The sequence below is a fragment of the Oryx dammah genome, unplaced genomic scaffold (genome assembly GCF_014754425.2).
Source record: "Oryx dammah isolate SB20612 unplaced genomic scaffold, SCBI_Odam_1.1 HiC_scaffold_3, whole genome shotgun sequence".
Taxonomy (NCBI): Eukaryota; Metazoa; Chordata; class Mammalia; order Artiodactyla; family Bovidae; genus Oryx; species Oryx dammah.
Genome location: NW_024070187.1, coordinates 40,404,734 through 40,421,631, shown reverse-complemented (window position 1 = coordinate 40,421,631; position 16,898 = coordinate 40,404,734). Strand labels below are relative to the sequence as shown.

Below are 16,898 nucleotides of genomic sequence, written 5' to 3'. Positions count from 1 at the left end.
ATCTATAGTCATACCCTTCAAAGATTTTTACCCTCTATGCTGCTTCAGACAGCATTTTTGTTTGTCCAGGTATTCTCCATCATGCCCTGGTTTAGAGTTTTCTACACCAGCTACCAAATCAGTTTAAATTTCTTGCACTTTCCTTTTCCATCTCCCCTTCTGTGTGCCTATTTCCCTGCCCTTCTCTGCCCTTACAAAAATCCATTCTTCATTAGCAAGAATAATTCCCATTCTCAGTGATATTATAGAAAAGTGACAGTGTTAGTCGTTCAGTCATGTCTGACTCTTTGCAACCCCATGGACTGTAGCCTCTGTCCATGAAATTCTCCAGTCAAGAATACCAGAGTGGGTAGCCATTCCGTTCTCCAGGGGATCTTTCCAACCCAGGGATCAAGCCAGGGTCTCCCGCATTGCAGGCTTGTTCTTTACCATCTGAGCCACGAGGGAAGCCTGATATTATAGAAGTTCAATATATATAGTTTCAGGCAACCACAATATATTTATCCAGATATAGTGTTAAATTATTTTCATAAGACATTTTTCATTTAATTCCCTCAACAACTCTATGACATCATTATTACTGTTAGCCCCATTTTACGGATGATAAAACTGATTTCAGGAATATAAGTAACTTTAATAAGCCAGAAAAAATTAGACTCAGGATGTAAACTCAGTTCTATATTGTTCTAGAGCTCAAGCATGAACTCTTATGCACTGGTCTTTACTTAAAAACAGAATCAGGACAGTCAGTTGGAAAATGTCCAAACACTAAAACTTTACCATTAATCTTTCTTAAAATGGCTGAAATGAATAGAATTATTTTTTTATAAAAATTGCATCACTTAATCCAACCCATCCTCACTTTTCTGACCATGCTTGCCAAGTGACATAGTACATATCATCTTTTAGACAAGCCAAGGAGATTTTATCAGTACTCTAAGGTCTACACAGTAGACAGTTTTTAAATGTATAGTTGGTTTACAAAAACTTTGGAATGCTCCATGAATTTGTGTGTCATCCTTGTGTGGGGCCAGGCTAATCTATTTATCATTCCGATTTTGGTATATCTGCTAGCCAAGCAAGCACAACAGTAGACAATTTTTATCCCTTGGAAACTACTCAGACATAACATGGGCATGTATCTTATCACTTCAAAACTTCATGATTCCTCCATTTTAAATGTGTGACAGGAAACAGCCTAAAAAGCAAAGCTGAATTTGGATCATGGTTGTAATATTTACTGTCTGAGGTGTCTTAGCCTTCCTCAGTGATCAAAGCAAAGAAATAGAGGAAAACAACAGAATGGGAAAGACTAGAGATATCTTCAAGAAAATTAGAGATACCAAGGGGACATTTCATGCAAAGATGGGCTCGATAAAGGACAGAAATGGTATGGACCTAACAGAAGCAGAAGATATTAAGAGATGGCAAGAATACACAGGAGAACTGTACAAAAAAAGATCTTCACGACCCAGATAATCACGATGGTGTGACCACTCACCGAGAGCCAGACATCCTGGAATGTCAAGTCAAGTGGGCCTTAGAAAGCATCACTACGAACAAAGCTAGTGGAGGTGATGGAATTCCAGTTGAGCTACTTCAAATCCTGGAAGATGATGCTGTAAAAGTGCTGCACTCAATATGGCAGCAAATTTGGAAAACTCAGCAGTGGCCACAGGACTGGAAAAGGTCAGTTTTCATTCCAATCCCAAAGAAAGGCAATGCCAAAGAATGTTCAGACTACCGCACAATTGCACTCATCTCACACGCTAGTAAAGTAATGCTCAAAATTCCCTAAGCCAGGCTTCAGCAATACGTGAACCGTGAACTTCCAGATGTTCAAGCTGATTTTATAAAAGGCAGAGGAACCAGAGATCAAATTGCCAACATCCACTGGATCATGGAAAAAGCAAGAGAGTTCCAGAAAAACATCTATTTCTGCTTTATTGACTATGCCAAAGCCTTTGACTGTGTGGATCCCAAGCAACTGTGGAAAAGTCTGAAAGAGATCGGAATACCAGACCACCTGACCTGCCTCTTGAGAAACCTATATGCAGGTCAGGAAGCAACAGTTAGAACTGGACATGGAACCACAGACTAGTTCCAAATAGGAAAAGGAGTACGTCAAGGCCGTATATTGTCACCCTGCTTATTTAACTTCTATGCAGAGTACATCATGAGAAACGCTGGGCTGGAAGAAGCACAAGCTGGAATCAAGATTGCCGGGAGAAATATCAATAACCTCAGATATGCAGATGACACCACCCTTATGGCAGAAAGTGAAGAGGAACTAAAAAGCCTACTGATGAAAGTGAAAGAGGAGAGTGAAAAAGTTGGCTTAAAGCTCAACATTCAGAAAACGAAGATCATGGCATCTGGTCCCATCACTTCATGGCAAATAGATGGAGAAACAGTAGAAACAGTGAGAGACTTTATTTTTTGGGCTCTAAAATCACTGCAGATGGTAATTGCAGCCATGAAATTAAAAGATGCTTACTCCTTGGAAGGAAAGTTATGACCAACCCAGATAGCATCTTAAAAAGCAGGGATATTACTTTGCCAACAAAGGTCCATCTAGTCAAGGCTATGGTTTTTCCTGTGGTCATGTATGGATGTGAGAGTTGGAGTGTGAAGTTGAGCACCGAAGAATTGATGCTTTTGAACTGTGGTGTTGGAGAAGCCTCTTGAGAGTCCCTTGGACTGCAAGGAGATCCAACCAGTCCATTCTAAAGGAAATCAGTCCTGGGTGTTCATTGGAAGGACTGATGCTGAAGCTGAAACTCAATACTTTGGCCACCTGATGCAAAGAGTGGACTCATTGGAAAAGACCCTGATGCTGGGAGGGATTGGGGGCAGGAGGAGAAGGGGACGACTGAGAATGAGAAGGCTGGATGGCATCACCGACTCGATGCACATGAGTTTGGGTGAATTCCGGGAGTTGGTGATAGACAGGGAGGCCTGGTGTGCTGCAGTTCATGGGGTTGCAAAGAGTCGGATACGACTGAGTGACTGAACTGAACTGAACTGAGATGTCTTAAGCAGGTTACTCACCCTTTCTGAGTTTAAGGCCTTTGGGATATAGAAATAATAAAAATAAATGAGTTTAGCCCAGAATCAGCCATTAAAAAGAATACATTTGAATCAGTTCTAATGAGGTGGATGAAATTGGAGCCTATTATACAGAGTGAAGTAAGCCAGAAAGAAAAACACCAATACAGTATACTAACTCATATATGGAATTTAGAAAGATGGTAATGATAACCTTGTATGTGAGACAGCAAAAGAGACAGATGTATAGAACAGTCTTTTGGACTCTGTGGGAGAGGGGGAGGGTGGGATGATTTGGGAGAATGGCATTGAAACATGTATAATATCATATGCGAAATGAATTGCCAGTCCAGGTTTGATGCATGATACTGGATGCTTGGGGCTGGTGCTCTGAGATGACCCAGAGGGATGGTACGGGGAGGGAGGAGGGAGGGGGGTTCAGGATGGGAAGCACGTGTATACCTGTGGAGAATTCATGTTGATGTATGGCAAAACCAATATAATATTGTAAAATAATTAACCTCCAATTAAAATAAATAAATTTATATTTAAAAAAAGAAAAAAAATCATCTAAAAAAAAGATTTACCTTGCATTTAAAAAAAATTTTTTAAAATCAACTGAAATATATTTCTAAATGTGCCTGACCTATAACTGTTTCTTAATAAATGGTGGTATTAGTTATTACCATTTATATATCTCACATAATGTGTAAAGCATATAATGATATTTTTATACAGAAGCAGGTGGACAGTAGGTTTCAGTTAGACAGAATATCCAGAAGTAATATAGCCTGTAACAAAAATCCAACCAAAGGGACTCCGATCAGAAAGGAAATTGATTGTAGTAGAGCATTAATCTGGTTACTGGAGATATAGAAGGCTGAGTTTGATTGAAAAGAGCAAGGTAATTAAGACAGCAATTACTAACACTCAAAAGTATTTGTATCAGTCAGCTATTGCCAATATAATGCTGAAAACTCCAAAATACAATGCTTACAAGAATAATTATTCTCACACTCATTTTGTCTTATCTAAAATGGGCTCAGCTATATCTCTGTTTCATAATGTGGGTCAGCCTACCTTGGCTAAAGACTGAAGATTCAGTTTAGATCCATTCCATGAATTTTTGTTCTGATGCTCAGGCTGAAAAGGCAACAGTTTGTAGAGAATGTTTTCTTTTTCATAGGAAATCACTAAGTCGTAACAGGGAAAGCTCATTTATACAGGTACATTTTAAGCTTCAGCTTTCATCAGATCTTCTAATATCTAGTTTGGCTAAAGCAAATTACATGGTTTCATATAGTGAATTACACTCAACTCACCATCAGACAATAAATAATATGGACAGACAATTTTATTACAGGGGAATGAAAAACTACAATCAGTAAATTAATCTAACATACAAAACTGAGAAATTGTTAAACCTTTCAGCTATTCATCTAGGGATTCTCCTGCCTGCTTTGCAGACTTGTTCTAGAATTTAGACCTGAAACTTCAGACTGGTTTGGGAGTTGTCAGTTCTGGAAACTGGATGAAAATTGCATGAGTAAAAGAACAAATCAGCCTGATTGTGACTGTGGTTGAAGTATTTGACCTAATCCATGTAATCTTCTGTTTGTGGTATGCCCCACTCTCAAATGCTTTGCTTTCATTCTTGAGGTTTCATTTGTTTGCTTTTATCAAGGATGCTGGTACACATTAATAGCGCTATTGATTACATATCCATTTGCTTTCCTAATTTTTTTTTAATCCAGGAATTTCATGTCTAACTATTTATTTTCCATTTCTTGAGTTGTATTTGTACAGAATGCAGAAAAAAATCAGTTGCTTCACCACTGTCCTGGGCTTTTTCCCAACTGATTAATTGGAACAGTGATAATGAAGATTCAATAAGATTTTATCTCCTTGTTTTGTGCTTATGAATTGATGCACTCTTTAGAGCTGTTGAAATATCATCCCTTGTTATACATTTACAGTGCATATCTTCCCCCAAAATCAATATATGCGGAATCAATTCTGATTTAAGTGTTTTTCAGTTACCATTATGTTTGTTAAATTGAGATGTTTTCTTATGGTCAAAGCATGAGAAGCAACTTAGACTAAATTTTGTTGGGAACTTCTGCTGGCTCTCGGGAGAAATGATTGTAATTATTTCATTGTGTAGCTTGAGCCTAATCTAGACTTCTTCTGTGTTTGCTTAGAGTTATGCAGTCTCACCTGGCATAATGCCTTCTTCATATAGTTTTCTCCAGCAGTAACTGAGGACAATCTCCCTGCTTTCAGATTTCTGTGCTCCTTTATTACAAATATATGTATGTAATAAACAACCAACCAGTCCATCCTAAAGGAAATTAGTCCTGAGTATTCATTGGAAGTTCTGATGCTGATCCTGAAATGCCAATACTTTGGTCACCTGATGCGAAGAACTGACTCATTTGAAAAGACCCTGATGCTGGGAAAGATTGAAGGCAGAAGGAGAAGGGGATGACAGAGGATGAGATGGTTGGATGGCATCACCAACTCAATGGACATGAGTTTGAGTAAGCTCCAGTAGTTGGTGATGGACAGGGAAGCCTGGCATGCTGCAGTCCATGGGTCACAAAGAGTCAGACACGACTTAGCGACTGAACTGAACTGAAACATTGGCTTCCCAGGTGGCTCAGTGGTAAAGAATCTGCCTGCCAATGCAGAAGGCCAGGAGACACGGGTTCAATCCCTGAATCAAGAAGGTTCCCTGGGGAAGGAAATGGTAACCAACTCCAGTATTCTTGCCTGGAAAATCCCATAGACAGAGGGACATGGTGGACTAGGGTCCATGGTGTAGCAAAGAATCTGACACAACTTAGCAACTAAACAACATATATATGTGTGTGTGTATACACTTTTATATCACTGTGAATGAATTATGAATATTCTTTTATCTCGGTTCCCTAATTAACTTATAAGAATAATATGGTAGGTACAAAGCATTTATTCATATGTGCCCAGTACTTACAGTAAAATAACATTTTATGAAATGACTATTATGGTGCACCCAAAACCACAATGAATAAACTTTATATGATTAGGACTTCAAACAGTAGTCACACTATTTTTGTCTATAAGTTTTCCTATTGTATTTCTTACTACTCTGAGAAAGTGGCTTGTAGGCACTAATCTGTCCTAGCAGCTTATAGTTCAATTTTTAATTATGTTACTCAAATGAACATATACTCATATAAAGTATTAATCTATCTTGAGACTTGATCCCTAGTTAAAGCATTCCACTGTATTTTCTTGAACATTTCCATTGTGTATTGTCTTTGTGATGATTCTTGTTTTGTACTTCTCTGGGACTGTATCGCTCTTTCCTGGTTGTTATCTGAGTAACATACAGTACATAATCTATAACAAAATTACCTTTAGGGACTAGTTATGAATTCATATATGTCTGAATATCATTTTCTGACATCTTATGAATGCATTTCAATATCACTGTATAGTACATATACATTCATAACCTTTAGTCTAGGAAAAATCAGAGTCAAAGGAAACCAGAGAACTGGTACTCTGGTACCAACTGGTACTCTGGTTGGTACTATGGGGTTATAAAGATCAGTATTTCATCCATATCCTCTTGTATTTATTATTTGTTTCTAATTTCACATTTTAGTGCTTGGAATATTCTAAGATAGATCTTTCATTTATTTAGAATTTTATTTTTTGTTCTGCACTCAACTTTTTACTGAATTTTTCATAGTTCTCTTTGATATTATTCTGCATCTTCTTATATACAGTTCTGAATTCTTTGCCCTTCCTTTCCTTGAATTGATTGGGTATCATGGCTCTTATCCTCTGTTCTTTAATATATTTTATTAAAGAGATGCTCATGGAAAGTTGACAACTATCTGCCTCATCCTTCATATTTCCTTATATCTAATGAGGTTGTTCTTATAAGACGTGCACACCAGAAGCACATTCCATTCCATCTTTTCCATTGCTTTGATGCTTTGTTTAAATTTCTTCTGTAAATACTATCTTGAATCAGTGCCTTTCTTTTGAAGGTCTTTGAATCTATTTGGAATAGCAAGACTATTTTTATCTTTGACTCCACTTATATTTCAGGATCCGATTTCGAAGCAGGATAGTGTATTATAAAGAGCTGGATATACTCAGTCTAAGGTTTTGAATCCTAAGTCAGCCACTTAACTATCTATGTGACCTTGGGTAACTTGCCTTCTGGTTTCCTTTGCATTGCCTTTAACCCTCACAGGCTATTGTGAGGATAAAGAAAAATACCTGACAAATGGTATACCCTTTGTAAACAATGGTTAAATGATGCTGACATCTGCTTGAAAAATACTCAGAAAATTATCTCTGAGTCATTACCCACAGAATTAACCTGGGGTAAACTGATTTAATTGATGCTCTCTTGAACATCATTGCACTATGCTGCTAATGATTATGTGGCACGCTTCCCTGAAAGTAAAAGCAAGATCTCCTTCATACCATGCTGATCTCTTTCTATATCCAGAATAGAATATTGCTGATAGCCTTTTCCCTATCAAGTTCTTCTGGATAACTTCCCTTTGAAGAAAAGCCATTCATAAGGGCCTTTACTACTTTGAAATATTTGTGCAAATCATTAAAATATATGCTACTAAAGATGTATTATGGTGCAAGATGAGGCTACTATGAAGTCATTTTTATTTAAGTTCATTATGATAAAACATGTGTCAAAAGGGAGATAAATTGTACTAAGTAAAAAAGGAAGCCTGAAAGGGGAGATGAGAAAAGCAGAAAAAAAGAAAAGAAAAAGTTAACTCTACCAAGACTTACTGAGAACAAATTTTGTGCAGGATGCTGTTTTAGGTTTGTTAGTGGTACCAAAGTGTTTCAGGACTGTCAAGAATGACAATTTTTGTCAGGAGAAAGTCTCATTGAAATGGAAGTTCCTTTCCTAGCCCTCACAGTAACTGAACAAGGATGGCTGTTGAGTGCATTTTGGGTTGAATGAATGATAGATCAAATGGAAAAGGCTTAATCAATGTTGCTTTGGAGGTAGCTGGATTGGAAGAAATGTTAGAAATATTGTTTTGTTAAGACGAATGGTCAAATAATGAGATATGAATTTTTAAAAAACTATTTTTTCCAGTTTGTGGGTTAAGCAAATAAACTTACAGAATTATAAATGATCAAAATAAAAAAGGGATCTTAGCAGTGATTCTAGTCTACCTTATTTCAGAGGCTGAGTTTAAATTCATACTAGAAAATGCATGCTTTAATTCCCACCATTTCTACCTTTTATCTTGGCCAATTAGCCAGCAGACATTTAAGGCATTTACGACTTTAAATGATACTTAGATGATGTCAGTTTGAATTATTTTTATAGGGATCTCATTTGTAAATTGTCTAAATAATACTGTGGATTCCACAATAGCTTCCTCCCACCACTAAATATAATTATGGGTTTCATTCGCTCATGTCAGCTATAGTGGTTTTTGAGGCTACAGGCTGATTTTAATGCTGGCCAAAGCAAGCATAAGTTACATGAATTCTCCTGATGAAAAAATATCAACTTTTATTTCATTGACGTTTATGCCTTATCTCACTGTGACTTATTAGTATCACAGTGGCCTAATGTCGCTACTGGACAACTATGTGACTGGCAAAACAGAATATTACATTTAAAAAGGAATGTATACAAGTAAAATCACAACCCTCTGGTGTATCTGCTTTAAAAATGATATTACAATGCCCTTCTCTGATTCAGAAGCACTGGCATGAGAAAATAATAGAGATAGCCCTGTGCTATTGTTTTGGACACCCATGTGTCTGAGTCCTACACACAGAAAAGCTCACTCAAACACTGCCCAGCACCAGTTTCTTGCCGTAGGTTACCATATCCATTACTGCTCAAATATGTTACCCAATTTTCCATGAAATGGAAAATTATTATTATTCCCCATACCTTAGTTTGTTTTATGCTTATATTAGAATGAGAACTAATGTTGGCTATGACTAGTGTCAGGCTGTAAGTTTCCTAAAGAACTTCAAACTCTTTGTTGAAAATTCTTTCCTGTTTCTGTCCTTCCTGGATAATTCTTATCCATATAAGGGTAAGACTTAGCTTACTCCTAGTGCATTCACCTTCCTCCTTAGTTCAGTTCAGTCTCTCAGTTGTGTCCAACTCTGCTACCCCATGGACTGCAGTGTGTCAGACCTCCCTGTCCATCACCAACTCTCAGAGTTTACCCAAATTCATGTCCATTGAGTCAGTGATAACATCCAACCATCTCATCCTCTGTCGTCCCCTTCTCCTCCTGCCCCCAATCCCTCCCAGCATCAGGGTGTTTTCCAATGAGTCAGTTCTATCCATCAGGTGGCCAAAGTATTGGAGTTTCAGCTTTAACATCAGTCCTTCCAATGAACACTCAGGATTTATTTCCTTTAGGATGGACTGGTTGGATCTCCTTGCTGTACAAGGGACTCTCTAGTTCCTTATAAACCCTAAAGTAACATTTCCCCAACCATATGCCTCAGGATTTCCAGGAATCTATATTTTGGTGAACCTGCAGTTGATTTTTTATAAACACCAGATTTTAGAACCGTTGCTCTTCAGTGAGACTTCCCTTGAGTTACCCTATTCAAAGCTTGGACTCCAGCTAAAGACTAAGCTTGTTGCCTTGCAGAGAATCCCCTAGAAATCCTGATGACTGTACTCTCTTGTTAGACTGCTGTACTCCTCAATTGAGGAGAACCATAGAGGAGGCACACTGTAGGGAAAGTGGTATTTTGCTTCACTGATGTTTGCCAAGCATAGGTTTTCTAATTGCCCACATGGTAGCAATGTAAATGTCCATTGACAGATAGATGGATAAAAAAAGAAGTGGTATATTCACACAGTGAAATACTACTCAGTCATAAAAAAAGAATGAAGTAGTGCCATTCATGATACTGAGCAGGGCCCTGTGGAGCTCCTGGGTACAAGCTTGTGTCTCCTATTTCTTTGATGACAGAAAATAGCCTTCATTCAGCCTTTGTGACCTTCCCTGAGTTCCAATGACAGATTCAATAGTTGTTAATTGGGAAAGAGAAGGGACATGAGACCAGGGGGAAACAGTCAAGAGAAACAATAGTGCAGCCTTGGGACAAGGTCCTGGTTCCCCATTGATGGATACACACAACAATACCTTTGAGTTATTTTGCAGATAAACCCCCTCCCAGGTGGGAGAAGTTAACGATTAACAATGGTAGGCTGCCCATAAGCACGTAGACCCCACACCAGATGGACCTGAAGGTTGGTGATGCTGACTCCTACTTACCTCACCACCAATCCATCAGAAGAATGTCCACGAGCTGATCAGGCCCTCTTTGAACAATTTCTATAAAACTTCTCACTATCTTCTTCAAATTGGGACACATGGTTCTGAAGGCATTAGCCTGCTGTGGCCCCCTTTGGCTGACAAAGTAATAAAGCTACCCGTTTCTGCCTCACCCAAAACTCTTGTCTCCAAGATTTAATTTGGCACCAGAGGAGCTGAGCTTTCAGCATCAATTCTGGCACTCCAGATGGGAAGTGTGTCTCTTCAGATACACAGCATATGTGTTTTCTCAGACAATTCAGAGTGTTAGACAAGAACCCATTTTCAGCCCTAAAAGGGGACCCCCTTCCTGCAACATTCAAAACAACATCGATAGATTTAGAGATTATCATACTAAGTGAAGTAAACCAGAGAAAGACAAATATATGGGTTACAGGTGGAATCTAAAAAATATGATACAAATGAACTTATATACAAGACTGGAACAGACCTACAAACACAGAAAACAAACTTCGGTTATCAAAGGGGAAAGTGGGGTGAAATGGGATAAATTATGAGTTTGGGATTAACATATACACACTACTATATATAAAACAGATAATCAACAATAGATAAATCAGGAACTATACTCAATATTTTGTAATAACCTATAAGAGAAAAGAACCTGAAAAAATATATACAATTGAATCACTGCTGTACAATGAAATTAACACAACTTTTAAAATCAACTATATTTTGATAAAAAATAAAACTGAAAAAAGACATTGAGAAAGTTGCTGAGAGAGAGACCTTAAAAGTGTGAAAGTGTTAGTCACTCAGTATTTACATGTGGTGATGGATGTTAACTTATTGTGGTCATCATTTTGCAACACAAACATAAATCAAATCATTATGTTGTACATTGAAAACTAATATGATGTTATCTGTCAGTTTTATCTCCATTTCTTAAGAAGCCATTAAATATTTATTTACTGAAAATATGGAATTAATGAATTGAAAATAAAAACCTTCAACTTTTTGTTCAGTTTTATCCTGTGTGCCTGAAGGTGTCTCATAGTAGATACTCAATAAACATTTGTTAAATAAGTAAATGTCAAGTACAGCTATTCCAGGGAAATAAACTATGTCTTTACGTAAAATTTCCTCATGGGCATACTTGTTTCCTAGCATAAAGTCCTTATATTAAAGCCCACTTTTCTTAGTCTGGCTTATACTAAGTCAGACATTTTCTTAGTCAGCTACTGGAAATTTCAACCCCAGTTTAGGAAAACCCTAATCCCTAAGCAAAAAAAGAGTTGGTCTCGCTGTCAGAATGAATTAGACTGCATTTGTGAGAACAGAAAGATAATGATCAATATGAAAGGTATTAAGGATGTAACTTGATATAAAAAAAAAGTTTCTCAAAATATTGAGAAAAAAATGAATTTAAATGCTCAATTAAAATGTTTCTTTTTTGAAAAAATACTTTGGATTTTTACAGAAAATAAACCCAGTTCATGTCTTAAAGTATGTTGATTTATTTTTATCAAATGATATGTTTTCTCTACATATTAACCAAAAGGATTTGCATTTTAAAATAACTCATAGGAAATTCATAAAAATAAACAAAAAAAGAGTCTTCTAAAATAATAATACAACAACAAGTATTTCTAGACTTTTAAAATCTTGTTGTTATACACTTTTCTTTCTGTGCTAGTCTAAATATTTGACTACTTCTTCCAAGAATGAATGTACAGACTTTTAATAGCTTTATTAATGGGTAACTTACATGTAATATGATTGTCATTTTAAGTGTATAATACTTTATAAAGGTGCGCAACCATTGAAACCATCCGATTTTAGAACATTTCCATCATACCCAAGAGATCACTAGTGTCCATTTGCAATCTCTTGTCTTCACTGCTGGGCCCTGACAACACTGACAACCCTTAAAATATTTTCTGTCTTTGCCTTTTCTAGAGATTTAATATAAATTGAATCACACAATATGTATCTTTTATGCCTGTTTACTTCACTTAACATAATGTTTTAGAAGTTCATCCATGCTTTATCATGTATTAATACTGCACTTTTTTAAAATTAATGAGTGATATTTCTATACACTGCCTTCAATATATATTAACATGAAATACATCACTAAAGGCAAATGTGTTTTAACTAAACTCTAAATAGTTTTTAATGTAATTTATGTCATGATTTCTGAAAGAATTATAGTAAATGTTAATAATCCATAAATTATCTATGCATAAAATCTGAATATACAGGAAAATCTTCCTAAATCTTGTATATTCATTTTATCCATTCATAATTAATTCCTTAAATATTACTTTAAAAAATATTACTGTTATTTAAATTATCGTCTGAACTTAATACACATAAACACTTCTATATTTCACTTCAGATATGAGTTATAGAAAGATATGGGTGAGTTAAGTTTTATCTTACTAACTCATATAAAGCAAAAAGAAACTGTAGTATTATTATCATAGAAGTTTTACTTGTCTTTTGACAAGACAAACTAATGATAGTGCTTAACTGAGAAATGATGGCTTGGAAAAATTAGCCATTTTTTAATCCTATAACATTGAACTTACAGTTATGTTAGAGAAAGGAAGCATTTTATGTAAATTAATTTTATTTTGTTAATAATATAAAAGAGTTAGAGCAAGACAGAGAAAAGGCCAGATATAATCAGAATCCTCCAAAGGTGAAGTGAAAACACATGGCTGAGGATTCTTATATTTCATTTATCTCTCCTGAGTTTTCATTCTTCTCTTATTCAATATCTCTTTCCACATTTTTAAATTTTCTATGTCTCATCTTAGACCTGGATAAATTTCTCCTCAACAGAACAAAACAAAAATCTTTGTTATGAAAGAGTATGAAGAGTAGTTAAAAAATAAGAGATCCTATGCACATTTGAGGGCTAGATCTAGTCTGCCCAGCTTTTGTGTCTCCTAATATATGGTACTGGGTATGCTATCTGGAATACATGCAATGTTGACAAATTAAAAATTATGCAATAGGGGAAAAAGGGAAAATCTATAATATCCTAATGTTCTATTTTTTTTTACATACTTGTGTTTCTCTCATATTTTAGAAATCTTAGGTAAACTTATAGCAGAAATTTGTGAGATGGGTCTAAAAAAGAAACTTCCTTTACTATTTTTACTGAATATCTATTATAATTAGATAATCCAAATATAGAGACTCCATTCTGTTACTTATGCAAAAGATAAATGTGCTTTTACACATCCCTTTACCTGTCTTCCATCCAGCTTTGGCAAAGCAAGGAAGCACTGAATTAAAAAAAAAAAAAAAAAAACACAAAAAAAAACACAAATCACATGGCTCAAAATAGGACGCTATACATTCAAATAAAGTGCAAAGTTAATAGTATAACTTTACTCTGTGAAACTTAAAAAAAAAAATCAATTAGGTCAAAAACGTGATGTGGACATGAAGTGCAGGGATAGAAAAGCATACAGAAAGAGTGATGTGGGAAACAGTTAAGGAAACATATTAGAAATTAATCACTAAATTAGCATTACCAAGTTACTTTGTCATTCAACATATGTTTACAAAAGGTCTTTTCTTTGGTGGTAGGCACAGTGTTAAATATTCAAGGAAAAAAAATTAGGCATAGAGCCACAGCTTCTGTAAGTAGAGCAAAATGAAAATTCAGAAACTACATACAAGTGAGTTCATATTGTTTTCACTTGGAGCATCAATCCCAAGAGGGAAAAATAACTTAATTTCCTGTATCTCTCCTACATATCTTCTCTTTTGATAGCAGGCGATTCTCTAATTCTTCTTTTGGTCTTATGGGACCTTCTCTTAAATCCTGCCAATTCTCTCCAAACTTTGGCTTATAATAAAACATTATTATAAAAATATACTGGAGAAATTTTTAAATAAAAAAAAAAAAAACCTTCCCATAATTTCAGTACCATGGCTTTCATGATTGTGTTCAGGCTCTGAGCTTCAAATTAGTGTTTGTGAAACCAAAAACTTCATTTTATGCCTTCTAGTCTTACCTATAGGATTAACCTCTCTGTTTAATGACAGAGGTTAGGTTCAAAGAACTGATACTATTATATGATCTTTCACAGGGTCTGTCAGAGACTACCCAAGCTACATAAATAACACAATGTAAAGAGTGATATGGTATTAAGAATCTTCCAACAAACAAAAACCCAGGATCAGATGGTTTCATAGGTAAATTCTATCAAACGTTTAGAGAAGAGCTAACATCTATCCTTCTCGTAAAATTGAAAGTCACTCATTTGTGTCCGACTCTTTGCAACCCCATGGACTATAGAGTCCATGGTATTCTCCAGGCCAAAATCCTGGGGTGGGTAGCCATTCCCTTGTCCAGGGGATCTTTCCAACTCAGAGATCAAACCCAGGTCTCTTGCATTACAGGCAGATTCTTTACCAGCTGAGCCACAAGGGAAGCCAATATACTCTTCCAAAAAACTGAAGAGGGAGGTACTCTCCCAAACTCATTCTTTGAGGCCACCATCACCCTGATACCGAAACCAGACAAAGATAGGACAGAAAAAGAAAATTGCAGGACAATATTACTGACAAACATAGATGCAACATTCCTCAACAAAACACTGACAAGTATAATCCAACAACATGTTAAAAGGATCATACACCATGATTAAGTGGGGTTTATCCTAGGGATGGCAAGGATTCTTCAATATACGCAAATCAATCAGTGTGATACACCATATTAACAAATTGAAGGATTAAAACCATATGGTAATCTCAGTAGATGCAAAAAAAGCTTTTGACGAAATTCAACATCCATTTATGATAGAAAAAGAAACAACTCTCCAGAAAGTGGGAATGGAGGGAACATACCTCAACATGTTGTGTGTGTGTTAGTCGCTCAGTTGTGACCTACTCTTTGCGATCCCATGGACTGTAGCCTGCCAGGGTCCTCTGTCCACGGAATTATCCAGGCAGGAATACTGGAGTGGGTTACCATTTCCTTATCCATACCTCAACATAGTAAAGGTATATTTATTGACATATGACAAACCCACAGCAAACATTATTCTCAATGGTGAAAAACTTACAGCATTCCCTCTAAGATCAGGAACAGGACAAGGATGCACACTCTTGCCACTATTATTCAACACAGTTGTGCAAGTCCTAGCCATGACAATCAGAGAAGAAATAAAATGAATCCAGATTGGAAAATATTATATAAAACTATCATTGTCTGCAGCTGACAAGATACTATAGATTGAAAATCCTAAAGATGCCACCAGAAAACTAGTAGAGCTAATCAATGAATTTAATAAAGTTGCAAGAAAAACACAAATTTCTTGCATTCCTATACACTAACAATGAATAATCAGAGAAACTAAGGAAACAATCTCATTTACCATTGTAACAAAAATAATAAAATACCTAGGAATAAACCTACTTAAGGAGGCAAAAGCCCTGTATGCAGAAAACTCTAAAATGCTGATGAAAGAAATCAAAGGCAACACAAACAGATGGAGAGACAATCCATGTTCTTAGATTGGAAGAATCAACATTGTGAAAATGACTGCACCACCCATGGCAATCTACATTTTCAATGCAATCCATATCAGATTACCAATGACATTTGCACAGAACTAGAACAAAAATTTGTATAATTTTTGTGAAAACAGAAAAAAACCCTGAATAGCCAAAGTAATCTTTTGAAGAAAAATTGAACTGGAGGTATGAGGCTTCCTGATTTTAACACTACTACAAAGCTACAGTAATCAAGACAGTGTGGTTCTGGCACAAAAACAGAAATACAGATCAATGGAATAGATTAGAAAACCCAGAAATAAACCCACATACCTATGGTCACTTTATCTTTGACAAGGAGGCAAGAATATACAAAGAAGAAGACAGCCTCATCAATAAGTGGTCCTGGGAAAACTGTATAACTACATGTAAAAGAATGAAATTAGGAAGTTTCCTAACACCATACACAAAAGTAAACTCAAACTGGACTAAAGAACTAAGGCCAAACACTATAAAAATTCTTAGAGGAAAACACAGGCAGAACATTCTTGGACATAAATCACAGCAAAATCCTGTTTGACCCACCAACTAGGGTAATTAAAATAAAAATAAGAACAAGTAAATAGGACCTAATTAAACATAAAACTTTTTGCACAGCAAAGGAAACCATAAACAAGACTAAACAACAACCCTTAGAATGGGAGAAAATATTTGCAAACAAAACTGGCAAAGGATTAATCTCTAAAATATACAAATAGCTCATGCAGCTCACTATAACAAAAAATCTAATCAAAAAACAGGTGGAAGACTTAAATAGGCATTTCTCCAAAGAAGATATACAGATGGCCAACAAACACATGAGAAGATACTCAACATTACTAATTATTAGAGAAATGCAAATCAAAACCATAATGAGTTATCACCTCACACTGGTCAGAGTGGTCATCATCAAAAAGTTTACAAACAATAAATACTGGAGAGGATGTGAAGAAAAGGGAACCCTTTTGCACTGTTCATGGGAATATA

General features: G+C 35.9%; 1 pseudogene; it reads right to left on the bottom strand.

Moving 5' to 3' along the window:
• Positions 1-983: 983 nt before the first annotated feature.
• LOC120862338 lies at positions 984-1,082 on the bottom strand (annotated as a pseudogene).
• Between the last annotated feature and the right edge of the window lie 15,816 nt (positions 1,083-16,898).